The 16,546-nt window shown below is 37.0% G+C and overlaps 1 long non-coding RNA gene across 1 annotated transcript; it reads right to left on the bottom strand.

Moving 5' to 3' along the window:
- Positions 1-582: 582 nt before the first annotated feature.
- Positions 583-1,501, bottom strand: LOC112189712. Its single transcript, XR_002932055.1, has 3 exons — positions 1,451-1,501; positions 797-915; positions 583-630 (listed from the first exon to the last, which is right to left on the bottom strand). It is a non-coding gene; the product is annotated as an uncharacterized LOC112189712 (long non-coding RNA).
- Positions 1,502-16,546: the final 15,045 nt, after the last annotated feature.

Below are 16,546 nucleotides of genomic sequence, written 5' to 3'. Positions count from 1 at the left end.
TTGTAGTCTGAATATAAATAGTACGTGTTTTATATTGTCTGTAATCACATCCAATCACACTTATTTGTTGTTGTTATACACTTTAGCCAATACTTTCAACTAACTTATGTTGTTGTTTTGGCTTTCAGACTACAATTTTCTGTTGTCCCATTGTCAAAAAGACAATAGAATTATTATTGATTTTTGTGTTGTGTCTGTGCAGCTGCAACCACACGTTTTGGTGTGCTTTTGTTGTAGCTTGCAGTTTGTGACGACACATTGTAGTAGTCCCCTATACAATTGGATGCATGCATTTTGGAAATTAAAAGTGGCTATTCCTGAAACCATAAAATCCACATCCAAAATCATTCATTGCAATTTCCATTAATCCACCATTGTCTCATGTACACAAACCTAATCATGAATATCGATTCAAAATGACCCATATATACTAATTTAGATATGCAGACAAGTCCAAATGCTTAAACAAGGAAGAATTTCTACTAGACACAAGTTAATAAAAGAACTAGCTAGCCATAATGCTGTACCAGTTTCACAATCTGATCATGAATGGAATCACCTGAATCATAGAAGTGGTCATATATAGAAGACGGAAGGTATTCCGGGGTGCGTGAGTATATATGCATAACCCTGCAGATAATATGAACATAGAATGAAGTTATATCCTTGTTTTGCTGGATCAGATATCATGCAACCAAGGACAAAGCAGTTTAGCAGAATAATAAACAAAATAGCAAAACATCAAGCCACATTACTCAAGTGTCCTAACCAAAGAAAAGAAAAGAAAAAAGCTTACCAAAGCATGATTAAATTTGTCTTTGCTATTGTGGGCATCCATGAAAATGATAGCCAGTAAATAAGGATCCATTTTCTTGCAGCAAGCCAGCACAAAGAGCAAACTGACGTCTTACAGCCCTTTGAAGCAAATCAGAGAATAGATTAGAGAACATATTAGCTTGCAAGAAAACAACAAAAACCTTCAGACGACGAGCCCAATTAGAGAAAGAACAGAGTAAGAAACAAGATGATACCTCATGACTAATAAACTAACTAGAAGCAAAATCTTGACATCGATTATATTTCAAACAAACATCTTTCATGGCTTTACGTGTTCCCTTATAAGAAAAGAATAAAATAAAAAATTTAAAAGCTTTCAAACACCATAGTAAGAATGCTAAAATAAAGCAACAAGTGCATATTGACCGAGAGTTGACTCGACTAGATCTGCTTTATTCCCAGCTAGTGCCATGACCATATTTGGATTGCCTTGTCATAAGGGAATGATCCAAGTAGATAGAATTAGCTATATTGAAAGACGCAAACTCGCATAGAAAGTTAGTATACAGAATACAGAATACTAAACAAAACTGAAATTAAAGTTATAGCCTAAAATTGTTTAAAGCAGCCAAGGACTGAGTGAGTTTAGACAGCAAAAAAGTGCGAGCAATACCTTGTGATTTCAGTTCTAGCACCCATTTTTTTGCTCACTCAAATGAGGCCTACAAGAGAAAAAATAAAGTTGAATTTCTATTTAAGGCATAATCAAGTAGCAAAACTTAAGAGCTTTCCTGGCACTATCCCTATATTCAACATATGAAACGGAAAAGAAAATTTCAAATGATACTTAGTTACACATAAATAATTGTCAGCTCGGGAAGACTAAAATATTTTCATTGTTTTAACTTTTATTTTTCAAAACTAGACCTCTTCGTAAAACGCAGCAAGGCTGACGTACATTCCTTCACCTGCCACAGAATAGAATTGTCAGAGCTCAGTACTTTCAGTCCTGAAGCCATTGTATGGTATTATAATGTGAGGTTAGTGTTTTTGATAATCTCAACCTAGTTGGTTTAGAGTTTGAAAATTAGACAACTACATGAAGGTGGCTCACAGTCAAGAACCTAGTAGTCAAAAGTGTGGGTGTTCAGATGCAATGCAAACATTGTCAAAAGGAAACAAGTTTTTAAGTATAAATTGATTGAAACAAGTTTCAAAGTACTACACAATTTTGATTCTCCCGAAAGGTGTTATAGCCAAAGCAGCCAATGAAGATCAGACATCTAGAATTTGATCATATGCTTGGTATGTTACAAGTAAAAACTCCAACCTGAACAATGCCTCCAGGACTTCCAGCCACTCCTTTTAAATGAACTGTTTGAATGGAATCAGCAATTAGAGCTTGAGGAGCCAGAGACCAACTTTCCTCTAATATATCCTGAGGAAAAGCATGAAAATCAGTTGCTCAGCTTTATTCAAAATATTCCAGATGAGGACAAATAACATGCCTTGGTGCTCAGTGATGATACAATAGGCATGGAATGCGGATGTGCGCTTATGTTTGAAATACATATAATAGAATTACTGTAATAAAGTCATGAAAACTGGAAGGTGTAGCACCACTCCCCTAGTCTTTTGTCATTGCACAGAATTTGGATCTAGCGTGCATGAGACGGATTAAAATCTAATCGTTAGAAATAAACACTTTCAGAATAGCCCAAGGAAATCAGGATAGTGTGTCAAATAAAATTAAGTGATGACCTGTCAGTATTTACCTCAAATTGAATAAGAGTATTGTGAAAGGCTAAGTCAGCATGAATCGAGAACTACGCACCTCAATATCAGTACTTGAGTACAAGAAAAGATCCTCTGTTTTAATCTCCATACGATCAGCTTTGCTCCCAATTTGCTCACTACTCTGCTAGCAGACAGCAATGTGAATCAAACTACAAATCATATCCTTTTTTTTTTCTTTCTTTGTTTGTTTGTATGTTTTTCTAAAGACATAGCATGGCATGGTGAAACCAGAGATGTTTCAGGCTTGTTGACCAATTCATATTACTTCAGCTCCACAACCAAAGTCTTTCAGGCTTTCAGCCACATTTTCAATCTAAATGGATTACCACTTTTTTTTTTATTGAAATAAAATTATTATTCAGTTACCTTATCTCAGATAAGTGTTAAACATTAAATAACATAATAACATTAACAATATGTAAAAGAATCCTCTAAACAAAATCTATGATTCAGCTGATCAGCAAACATAGAAAACGCTATTGCATACAAGAATTAGATAGTGGAGAGCCACTATACTGCATCAGTGAACCTTTAGAACAGAATGACTATATAAAAATACCAGGCTTAGGAAAATGCTAACCTCTTCACCGGAGACATTTAAAACATGGGATGCTTTACCCAGCTCATGTCTTTCAGCTATAAGTGCAGCAATCTGGCAATTTAATAGTATAATTTGACGTGGGAAAAAAGAAACAAAAGAGTAATAGTCAATATGGGGACTAAGATTTTGAAAATCAAAGACATACCAGACATATAATTAGGTTCTGAATAAGCTGCAAAGGAAAAGCTCCATATGCTCAAATTGCAGTACCTAGAATACAAGTGTACTCTTGCCAGCACTAGGATCACCGCCAACTAAAACCAATGAACATTCAAAAAACCAGAAGGAAAAAAAAAAAAAAAACTTACTGTTGTGAATTTGGCTCGTTGATATGCCTAAATTGATTAGGATTCCAGGCAAAACCAAATGGGTAAGTGAAGATTAGTGCGCACAGGAATTCTTCTAGTATCCTAATGGGTTTTGGAATAGGAAGAGTTATTCCTATTGATTTAGACCTGGAAAGTAAGTTCTATTCTAGTTAGGAATAGGAAAGCTAGCTCTCTTTCGTTGTTCTAATAGTTTTAGGAATCCTAATGTGACATGTTTGTAACCAGCACCTATAATCTATAAATAGGGCTGCAGGGAGGTCACATAATGTGTCCTCAAATCAGAGAAGAGATCAAAGAGAGATCTCAGAGAGTTCTCAGCTACATATAAACACAAGAGCAGGAAGAGCCAAGGGTGATAGAGAGATCTAGCAAAGGGGTTGGGGATTAGCATAGGGATTTCAATAAGTACTTGTAATCAAGTTGTTATCTCCATAGTGCTAGTGATTCTCAAGAGAGATCACACAAAGGACGTAGGCAATTGTCGAACCTCTATAAAATTCTGTGTTGGTGTGCTGTGGTTTGTCTTGTTGTGATATTTTGCATCATCATCCTATTACTGTTTGCAGTCATAAGTCTATAAAGAGAAACAAGGTTCTGGGTAAAAGGTACATATTTACTACACTTACAACCACTTAAATCACTGGGAACAAAAGGAACATAAACTATATACCAAAAGCTTTTAAAAGAAGCAACTAAATACATAAGCCAAAACACAGGACACGAGGACTGAATGATTCATATACTCCATAAGCCAAGGCTAAATGTTCATCAAAGTTAAGAATAACTGAAAGACAAAAGTTAAACTTGCAACAGTTATTGGTGAACAAAAAGAGACATAATTTGATCACACCTGGTACAGTACCACCGCCAAGCACCGTAGCAACTTCATTTCTAAAGGTTCCATGCCTAATATCAACCACAAAAACATTTACAGAATTATCAAAATCATTTTCCCAACTCAAAAAGGAACCAAACATTCTTTCAAAAACTAACAGAGTCTAATATTAAACTGTGACACAAAACTTACAATGGAATTCGCCGATCTTTCCAACTAATCCCCCAGTTCACATCATTCAACCGCACAGACTTAACCTTCCCACTTGGCAACCAAGACCTCACCTTCTCCAGTTCACATCAGTCAAAATATCATCCAATTTCCTAATACAGCACAAAATAAGAGACATTTTACTCAAAAAAAAAAAAAATCACTACATATTAATCATTTACTGAAACAAAAAAAAAATCATAAACTCGAGGTCTAAGCCATATTAGCATCCCTGTAGTGTCAATTTCACATTAACGTATATGCAAAAGCAAGATCTGCTATGATTGTTTCCATTTACAGATCATGTTCAAGTGTTGGGCTCTCTCTTTTTCACTCCAAGTCCAACAAGAACAGTAATCACGTTCAATCGACCTCAAGAGTTGAAAAGGTCGAGTACAAAAAAGAAGGAATGAAATTTTATGTTCTAAGAGAGCAAAATTCATACAAAAAAATTAAATGAATCAAGAAAGTAAAGTGAGAAAGCAAGAAAACCTAAATACCAAATCGAAGAGAAGAGAAGACCCACCTTTTCTTAGCAGAGGGTTGAGGAGTGGGTCGTCGTTCTTGAACTTGAGAAGGTTATCGAAGTCCATCATACCATGAAGAGAGGCGCAATGTAATAATCGCCTTGCAGGTACTAGAAGTACCTGGTGACCTTCTATCGATAATCAAAGACGATATCGGAATCTCGATTGAGGGATTTGCCTACAAAAAGATTATCGACGCCGCCGCCCTGGGATCCTACGACGATGTTGTTGTTATTGGCCTCTTTGCCCAGCCTGTATAAGTCGACAATATAATTAGGCAACCAAACTGACCATTGCCCATAACCAAACCCTCCTGAAGTGAAAACTTTCAGAAAAGAAACAAACAAGCACAACAAACACAAGAGTCCTACCATGGAAGCCAAATTTTTGTTTTGTTCTTCCAGTTCTGCATTCTTCCTATCCAAGTCTCTTATCTGAGAAACTAAAGTACTAACATCGCTCTGCACAATCCATTTAATAAATTTATAAGAATTTAGAACTGAAAGATCACAAATTGTTAATCAAATCATATAAACTTGAAAAAAAAAAAAAAAAAAAAGGTTCTTTTCTCCTACCTCAGAGAGTCGATTTGCGCTCTCCGATTTTGTCATTCCTCCATTATCTGTGCACAGAAAATTATGAGCGATAATAGAAGGCAAAATTCAATTCCAAAGTTAACAGAGAAGTTGAAGAAAATATAAATAACGGACCGATAGGTGGGATTTGGCTGAGATCGGGTCCTGAAGAAGTTTTGCTCAATCTTTCTGTAGCTCGCTTTTGACGAATTTCTTCCAACTGCAAAATTGAACCAAATGCAAATAAGGAAGAGAGGATATTTCGAATCCATATATCAAAAGTTTAATAATGAATAGAGAATCAAAAAAGTTGACGGCGAAGAGGTCGGTACCGTTCGGCGGCCTAGAGATGCGTGTCGGGAATCCATGGCAGAGCGAAGGCGAGGCTAAGGATCCTCCTTACAGCCTCTGCACGGCGTTTCCGGCTTTCTGTTTTGGTTTTGTTTCAATTCCAGACTACAGAGAGAGTTACAAGTTTTAATGGTCAGCAAGGCCCAAATGAATAACAGCAAAGTGGTCGACACTCCTCACCACTTTGCCTTCCCTTCGCCCCACGCGTCCAGGCCAGATCGCACCTCCTCCAGCCACGCCTCGAAGCATTGCCTTTGCGAGAGAGATTTCATCAATTTCAATCTGCAGTAAGAAAAATCATGAGAAAAATGTAATAAACTAGACAAACCCCAAAATCAGAAGAACCCTAAATGCCCAAATTAAAAAAAAACCATTGTTTTTGGGAGAGCAGCCTTCTAGGGATTGGATCTGAATGGAGGGTTGAGCCGGAAGAGGAAGAGGCGGAGTTTGGGGCATGTTGATTTTTGATTGAAAGTGATTGCGGTGGCTGTTGGGGAGGTTGCGGGGTTTGGGGAAGGAAATGAGAGAGATGGAGAGGAAGACGGGGTTTTGCTGAAGGAGAGAGAGTTTTAGACAGAATTTGTGGGAATGAAAAAAACAAGAAGGGTTTATGTTATGCCAAAAGAGACCTAAAACAAAAAAAGTCAAACTCACCTCATTCAGACAACACTTATATGTTGTCTGAATATCACCCTATTGATTAGTTAACTATAAGGTTTGGGTGCTTAAGAGGGAAAAGACTCAACTTGTTGGAGGGAAATCTAAAATTTCTGGGTTTTTTCCCATCTTTTCAAACAACATATAAGTGTTGTCTGAATGCTCACCATTTATCTAAATTTGAGATAGGAAATCACCACCTTTTACAACTACACAAATCTGTTATCTGAATGCTCACCATTTTTCCAAATTAAACCAGTATGGTTTTAGTGTATATTCAGACGACAAAAAAGAAAATTATGTCGACGACATAAAACAAAACTTATGTCGTCTAATGCGTGTCGTCTGAAGGCCTTTTTGGCATAGTGTTAGCTATACCATTGTTGAATGATCAGTGGGTGCGCCCACTTCTACTTCTACAGTATGTAAATTTCAGGGACAAAATTTTATAAGGAGGGGAGATTGTTACGTCCCGAACCTAAATTTATCGGTGACTAGTCATTTGGACGGTAAACGACAATTACTTTCACTTTTTACTCTGTTTCGATACTTTTAGTGGCCCTAAAAGTTGACTTTTTGTTCAGGTCAAAATTTGAGAAAATGTTCTTCATGAAAGTTGTAGAGGACGTTAAACCGAGAACGTGCATATGTGGTACGTAAAAATCGGAGTTCGTATGCGAAAGTTATGCCCAAAATACTAAAGTTACTGTTTATGGTAAGTTTCTATAAATAGCCGAGTTACTGTGGTAAGTTTCCATTTTCGGAAACTTACCGAGCTCTCTCTTCTCTCTCCCCGATTCTGTCATCCTCTCCGACCTCTTCACCTTCTTCCGGCCATAACTTCTTCATCCGGCGACGGATTTTGACGTATAAGATGTCGTTGGAAAGCTCTCTTCCCTCTGTTCATTTCTATGGTGGTTTGGTGATTGATTCTAGACTATGGAGGTGCAGCAACGAGAAGAAGAGGACAGTCATTGTAGCAGATCGGGATTTCGATTGATTTCCGGCAATTCCAGCAGCCTCCGGCCACTAAACTAGCGTCGAAGGTTCAGTTTTTGTCAAGGATCATTTCGCTCCTATCCTTGAGCCAATATTTGCAGTGCAGAGGTCGAATCGACGATTTCAAATTCTAGGGTTCTTGGGTTTTTCTGGAAAAATTTCACCGGTCAAATTGGAGCCCTTTAAGGTAAAATTGGAACTTGTTGTAGTTGTGAAAAATGTTGGGTCTGTTGAGTAGGTGGTGCTGCCAAAATTTGGTGGCCATCAGAGGTGGTGGCCGCCGGCGATTGGGGCCACGCGCTGCCACTGTTGGTGGCGCGTGGAGACGTGTAGGGCAGTGTTTTAATTTCAGTTTTTAGCCCATTAAATTGTAGAAATGTTGTAGAGCTTGTATGTGAAGTTTGGTGAATTTTGGAGGAGTTTGAAATTGTTTTGTGATTTTCCAAAGTTCGGAGTTTTGAGATTGAATTGTAGGAAATCCGACCGTCGGATTTCCCTCGTTTTCATTGTGGAATATGTTAATTGAGGAATTGGTGTTGTGGGAGAGATTTGGGTGGAATTTGAGAAGTAATGGAGATAGGGATTTTCGGGTTTTATTTAGGTTCGTATTTATTTTATCGGATTGCCGTTTACGGAAATATAGTTGTGTACAGGACGATGTCGCGAGCTACGGTTAAATGAAGGAACTCGTTTGCGTGGTCGCCCAATAGTACTGTGAGTGGACCTTTGCTTTTAAGTATGGATGCATGCAAATGTTTTTCCCGAATTAAATATTTAATTATTTAATCCATGTTATTATATTTTGCTTTCGGGAAATTATTGTTGATTTGTCTTGATTTGTTTTGGGAAATGAATTAGTGACTTAAATTACCGTTTTAATGTATTGAGCATTTTAAGCGGATTTAAATATTTTTATTACTATGTCAATTGGATTTTCGAATTGAAGTTGTTATGCTCGATTTTGAATTTGTGATTTAAGCGAAATTTCGTTGAAGTAATTCTCTGAGGTGATTTCCGGAATTAATTATATTTCTATTCGTTGTTTTGAGATTTTTGGAAAGATTTTCGAAATGGGATTTCGATGAAGTTATTTCTTATTTATCTATCGACTTTTGGTTTTGGCATTGGGAATGCCTTGATGATGATCTAACTATTCTTTTACCGTGTGGGACACGCTGTTAATTTATGTAACTTTTTACGAGAATTTCCGGGTACGGTTGGGAATCGTACCTGTGTTTTCTTTATTCGCGGGACTTATGGGGAAGCCTTATAGATTTCCTGGATTTGAATGGTTTTTACTCGCCATACCTGGGTCGCCATATTTTATTGCTAGCTAGCCTATTAGTACTCCTCCCTACTTACTATGTGTTCGTGGGTGAGTAGAGCAGAGCATGGGATGCTCCAGAGTGTGGGACACTCCGACCCAAGCCTGGGAGGCTCCCTTCTTTCGTATGGTGATACTTGTTCCCCATATCTTATCGTTGCCTGACTAGTGAGGCTAGTCGGTTTATCATTTTGAAATTCTTGGATTTAAAGCTAAATGTGTTTTCTAATTGTTGCATGCATCAGTTTTTAATGAAACAAATGTGGGAAAGTATGAAATCCTTTTTCTTTTAAATTGTTTATTTTTGTCCACTCACACTAATGTTTTTCGTCTACTTTCCCCTGGGCCTTTCGGTTTCTAATGCCCAGTTTGCAGGCGAATTAGTGGTGGTCGGGCATACATGGCATTTGAGGCATAGTTGTCACTACTTCCGCTGTGTAGGATCCCTTGATCCTTTACTCTTCTTTTTATATCCCTGTGTATAGTAGTATTGCTCTGATAACCTTTGGGATTAGTATTGTTGAGTTTTGTGTTTTGTGAAAGTGGAGTTGTTGGTAATTGGGAGCAGGGTGGCTCCAGGAATATAAGGTTGGTTTTCTTGAAGTGTTTTTGTGTGTTTTACAGGTTTTTGGGTAGTCCATTTTAGGGGTGACTCGGCCGAATTTTTGGTAGAGCTATCCCTAAGGTGGGCCCCACAGGGCCACCTCAGATTTCAAGGTAAAATTTGGGGCGGGTCCTGTCATAGGGAGTGCTGCAGCAACCTGCTGAAAGAAACGTTCGACTGCACCGGCAAAACATTTAGAAGCATCCCCATCTCTGGGTGTAGGAAGAGTTTTGCCACGTGTTCGGCGTCTAGGAGGCATAGCACCTGAAGAAGAGAAGGTTAACAAAGCTCAAGGATTAGGACATGAACTTATCTACTTTACGTACATAATGAACACACTAGTACTGAAGAGTATATGATGTGGATCCGCCGCGGTCGGGGCATCACTCGAAAGGTACTATGCGTCATTATGCATATAAAGTAGCAGGAACGAAAAGAAGTCTACAGAACCTAACAACCTAATGCTCTGATACCAAGTTGACAGGACCTGCCCCGAATTTCACCCTGAAATCCGAGATGGCCATGTGGGGCCCACCTTAGGAATAACTCTACCAAAAATTAGGCTGAGTCGCCCCTAAAAATGGACTACCCAAAACCTGTAAAAAAACACATTGCACTTCTAACAAACTAACTTTATTCTCCTAGAGCCACTTTGCTCCCCAAATTCCAACAATTCCATAATATTTAACTTAAAATACAACATGTTCCAAGTACACAAATGTAACTCCCACGCTTTATAGTATTTGTCCCACAGTTTTCCAGAGCAATCTAAAAAAGGAAAAAGAAATCAAAATACAAGTAGGTTCAATAAGTAACCTACAATAAGGTATACAACAGCAACATATGCTATGCCCTGAATCCTACTATGCCGAACCAGCTACTCCATAATTGGGCATTTGAAACCGAAGGGCCCAGGGGGAAAGCACATAAAAACGTTAGCGTGAATGGACAAAAATAAGTAATTGTAAAGAAAAGGGATTTCATATTTTCCCACGTTTATTCCTTTAAAAAAAATCCAACGCATACAACATCTATAAAACATATTTCTTTAAGCTCGAAAACTCGTGAAAACATACCAGCTCCGCTGGTTAAGAGACATCGGACTAGCCCCGCTAATCAAGTAACAGTAGAGGATGGGGAATAAATTATCATCATACGAGTAAGGGAGCCTCCTAGGCTCTTTGCTCAACTCACCCACAAACACATAGTAAGCCGGGAGGAGTACTAATAGGCTAGCTAGCAATAAAATAAAACGACCTAGGTATGGTGGAGTTTAATCATATTAAAACCGAAACCAATCAGACTTCCCCAAAATATCAAAATAAAAGCACGAGTACAATTCCCAACCGTACTCAGTAAATTCTTCATAATCAAATAAAACAACGATGTGTCCCACACACCAAAAGAATATTCTCAAATCCAATAATATAACATAAATCAAAATAATAACCACTTATCGGAGATGAATCATCGAAAACTCAATATCAAGTAAAATAGTGATTAAACATAAAATCATTTCTGAAATCATAACGGAGATAAATCATAATCAATCTCCAAAAATCATCATTGAAAGCAAATCCATGAGATAAACTGAAATCAAGTTTTCAAAAACAAATCATATGCTTAAGTTATAATAAAATGATAAATAAATAAATCATTAATTTCGGAAAAATAATCACATGCATCACTTAAAATCAAAAGTCCACTCACAGTATACAGTTAATGTGGCCAAGATGAGGATCCTCATAGAGCAATGGGTGGTATCTCGTCTTGTACAAAATTATAATTCATAAATAACGATTCGAAAGTTAAGTACGATTCTAAAACGAAATCCCTTGCAAACCAAACATCTTCAATTCTTCTCAGATTCATCCCAAACTTCACCACTTCAATCGATTCGTCGATTTAAGCATTCCAGAGTAGCACAGAGAGAAATCCAATGATCGGGTTCTCATAAATCTACAATTGGAACCCCGCACTTCAGAAAATCACAATGGATAATAAACCTTCTCCAATTTTCACAAAACACGTACCAACATGCTCCATAAGTTACAAGGAATGCAACTAACCAATTTTGGAGGCCAGAATTAGCCCCCATGCGCCCCCAGTTCCACCAACAGTGGCAGCGCGTGGACTAGCCAATTCCCGAACCGGGAATTAACACCTATGCCAAATTCTTCATCACAATAATTCCATCAACTTTCATAACTACAACAAAGTCCAAAATTACGTTGACTGGCTGGAATTTAGCCCGAAATTCAAACCCTAGAATTTCAAATCTTTAATTCTTCCTTCACACTTCAAATTGAATCCAGAGACTTTGGATGGTTGAAGTATGCCTCAAGATCTTCAAAACGAAATCTGGAGAAATCGCCGGCAATCGAAATCTGGTACAGTGCACTGTTTTTGCTTCAATTCTCTCTACTCTGGCCAAAACATTGAAAATACCGCCGTAGACTTCAAGGGGAGGAGGAGGTGATCCAAGCCATACCAGTGGTGCACTGTCAAGTGGCCAAACGGAGGAGATTGGTTGGAAAACTCGATGCAGGTCGGGGAGAGAGAGAGAGAATGACGCGGGGTAGGTTTCCACATTAACTTCTCGTTTTGTAGAAATTTTTCCATGAACAATAACTTTTACATTTTTGATCATAACTTATTCATATGAACTCTGATTTAAGCGTATCACGTGTCCATGGACTCGGTTTAACATTCTCTACAAATTTCGTGAAGAAACTTCCTTAAATTAGACATGAAACAAAAAGTCAACTTTTAGGGCCCCTAAAAGTACCAAAACGAAAGTAAAAGTGAAAGAAATTGTCGTTTACCATCCAACTAACTAGTAAACTGATAAATTGAGGTCCGGGACGTAACACACAATGTGTTTTATACAAATGTGAATGATGTTAAATTTATAAATTAGCAATCTCCCACATGCATAGCTAGTTGTCTTGAGATGTGTTCAATTTATGTTTTAATCTCTAAATAATTAAAGAAAAATGACCAGACTCTATGGTTCAATCTTATAAGCATCATCTTATAAAACACATTTTGGATAAATCCAACCAAACCGATGTAAAACTCTTTACTATAGCAGACGGCTTTCTTGAAATTCTAGTTTGTTTGACTGGGAACAATTTATCACTACTACAAAAATCGAAACACACAACACTCATCACACAACAGAACCAAAATCTGCTATTGTGTGTTAACACCAACTCTATCATACAACGGAACAAATCTGTTTCTGTTGTGTGAATGCAAGGAAATTGAAAACTTTTTTTTTAGGAAGACATTGCACAACTGAGTTAAGGATTTTATGTTGTGTAAGTGTGAGGCATAGAATGGAGGGAAATGAGCATATGATTCCCTCCGAGAAGGAGCTCAACAAAATGCAATTTGAATTATACACACAACAGTCTTTTGTTATCTGTTGTACAACGAACTGTTGTATGAATTTTGAAAAATCCCACTAGGCATACCTAGTGCAAGATGCACAAATTTATACAACAGATTGTCATTGTTCTGTTGTCTGAGCATGGAAGAAAATTGCACAGCGCGGCAAAGTTTCAATTTGATGAAACCTATGTAGGCACAAGCGCGCGGCAAATTTTCCCTCCTAGCCTGCTTTGTCATTATATTGTCACACAACGGTCATTTTCATCTGTTGTTGGAGAAACTTAAGACAAATTGGACTCTCCCACCAAACATCTTAATTGAAGCCCTACAACCACTCTTATTCCTTTACTTTCCCCCAATTACTCCCACCAAACCCACAATTGCGTGCTCTTACTTAGCTCCTTCCAATTCAACACAGCAACCCATGCATGTACTCTTACTCGAAACCGAATCCAAAATAGCCCGCAACCAAAGGGAAGAATTAAACCCTTGAAATCAAACCCCAGGAATCAAACCCATTTCTCTACTAAGATCCCTACTATAATTTGAATATCGATTTGGAAAATTAGGGCTTCGATACATTGTTCTTCAGGTTAGTAAATCTAAGGTCTGTTTCAGTTTTCTATGTTTTTTGAATGAAAGAGTTAGTGATTACAACAGATTGAGGGTTTGTTTCAGGGTTCGGTTCTAATGGTGGACTGAGGTTTACTCGTTGTTGCTTTGGAATTTCTTTCCCCAAGAAGGTTTGTTCTTCTTCCTGGGTTTGTTCTTCTTTCTGGTTTCTTCTTCTTCTTCTTTCTGGTTTCTACTTTGGATAATGTAAGTGGATTTGTGCATATTTCAGTCTGTCTTGACCATCAACCACCATTATCTCTCTTTGTCGGACTGTTACTTCATCGGTCGACGTTATCAAGAGCTGATTCCAGGTCTGCTTTACTTCTCTGGTGAAATTTGGGCTTTTTTTTGCAAGAACGTTCTTGGGTTTGTTCTTCTTTCAACTGGGTTTCTCTGGGTTTACAGGAAAAAGTTTAAGAGGTTGTTATCCTCTCTTAGTCCTCTCTCATAGTCTCTCGCGGCAGATTTGGGATTTGGATCTCTCTCACTCTGACAAAAGGTTTGTTTACAAAAAGACTTTATCTTTGTTCAAATGATTCCTGGGTTTAGTGGGTATAGTGCTAAAGGTTGAAACTTTATGTATTGTTCTTCAATTTTCTTGTTTCTCTGTGTAATTTGAAGTACAAATTGTGGATAATTGCAGTTTTGTTTCTCTGGGTTTATAGGAAAAAGTTTAAGCTTATTCTTTTAGTTAAGTCTTTACCAGAATTATGGGTAATGCTGTGAGCAATGGGAAGTTTCTGGTTCAGCCTCACCTTATGTTTCCCTAATTACTAAAATATAATTCAATTAGCTGTAGTTGGTTGTTGAAGTTTGAAACTTTAGAAATGGCATTGGTCAATGGGTTTCTAAGCAGGATAAAGGAGAATGAAATAAATGTCTTATATATTGATTATGTTTTGAAGAGTAATCATATAGTTTAAAATGTGTAGTTTGTGATATGCTGCTGGGAAAATTAGTCAAATTCTGGATGTGCATAGGCTTTATGAACATTGTGTATGCTCAAATCATCCATATTTATGGTTCGACATTGCTTTCTGACGTTATTGCATATTTGGAATAGCAAATTTAATAGTGATTAATATAGGCTTCATATTTTTCTCACAATTACCCTTAAGTTTGTGTTGGTATTAAAGCTTTAAGCTATTGAATAGTTGCTGCAGATCTGGTACATAAGTGTATGTTATGCGTTTCTTTGTGAAAACCAAAAAATTGATGTATTGCTCGAGATTACTCAATTGTATAATAGTGTTTATCCACGGCATTATGTTTACAATAAGTTGATGACATACAACAATCTTCCTGTTGATATTATACCTACTTATTTGTTCTGATTGTCTTTACGTCTTCCTTTCAGATTACGTACCATTTCTTTCACTGGAAAAAGGAACACCATTTGCTGATGACCAGCTCACTTGAAACAGAAACTTTTAACTGTTGTGCCTGTTGTGTTGTAAGTGCTTTAAGCTTTCATGTATGTTTCGAAAGTACTTTAAGCTTTCAAGTATTTTCAACTTCCATGTATATTTCGAAAGTACTTTAAGCTTTCCAAGATTTTTTGCTATTAACTAGCTTTATCCAATCAAATGTGTGAATAACTTGGCTTTGGATTAGGTATGGCCACTTGATGGATTTGTATTAGTGGATGATTGACTAAGCATAAAGAAGATTATACTGTTGAAGATATATACATCTGAAATTGAATTATCTTTGTGTGAATTTTTTCCTTCAATGTTCTGATCTTCTTCTATGTTTTTATTTCAATTATTTCATCTTAAATGAAAGACTGGGTTTCTGCTCTGTTACTTTTATTTTTGTTCTAAGTTTAATATTAGACGTTGTAGGAAACTTAATTATAATTGTAAATGGATTCTGATTCTGCTGTGAAGTTAATTTCTTCATTTTGGGTTGGACAGGCTGAGCTTCCTTTAGTCGGAAATAGTGAGAATCTAACTCAAATTATTGTGGGTTTCAGTGTTTCAGTCACCTCTCAATTGTCCGAGTTGCGTCGACCTTATTTCTCCTATTGGAAGAGAAGCAACAAAGAAAAGGTTCAATTTTCTTTTTTTCTGGGTCATCGCTAATTTCTTCCTCCTATACTCTATGATTTTCAGTTCCTTTCTAATTTCTGGAATTTCAGGAAGCTTCGTGTGTGAACCCTAGCACAATCTACTGGTCTAGATTTTGATAATCTGAGAGCTTTGGACACTAGCAACGAATTTGAAGCTTTGGCACTGAATTTTGGTTGTGATTCAGGTACGATTCCATTTCTTTGGCAAAACCAGTTATAATATTTATGTCATAGTTAAAGTATTATCACTATTTCCTTATCTTGTTTTCTTGAACCCTGTGGATGTAGTGATTTCTGGAATTGTCAGATAATAGTTGTCTTTTACCCAGTCAATCTATTCTAAATCCAAGAACTTGTGTCTGTTATTGAATTGCTGTGTTTACGGTTTGGGGATTACTCTATGATGATAACATGATACATGAAGATCATGTTATTTTTGGTTGCTTGCTTCTGATATATTTGTACTACTTGCAGATAATGTTATTTTGCTTGTTTGTTTTTGACAACATGTTTCTTTTGATATATTATGTATTTGCCTCTGTTAATTTTAGAAGCATTGTAAAGCATGAAAGACAACTAGTAATTATTGCTTTTTCATTAGCCATATTTCAAACATTATCCACTTTGTAATAATGAGAAAAACTGGATTAATATTTGTCTTCCTGTTTGGGTGCATTTGTATAGTCTGTATGCTGAAGGTATATTGGATAAAACATAATCTTGGATTGGTAGCTGTTTCAGTCCATTGCACACCGAGATTCCCTGTTCCAGTACCTTTCAGTTTAAAAGAAACCAACAAATTTAAATGTGTGTTTCTATTGATATATTTGCAATTAAGTTTGTCTTCTTATTTGCTTTTCTGTTTTTGCGTAGTATAA

This window comes from Rosa chinensis, chromosome 1 (assembly GCF_002994745.2).
Source record: "Rosa chinensis cultivar Old Blush chromosome 1, RchiOBHm-V2, whole genome shotgun sequence".
Classification (NCBI taxonomy): Eukaryota; Viridiplantae; Streptophyta; class Magnoliopsida; order Rosales; family Rosaceae; genus Rosa; species Rosa chinensis.
The sequence above is the reverse complement of the archived record's forward strand: the minus strand, read 5'-3'. Positions and strand labels throughout refer to the sequence as shown.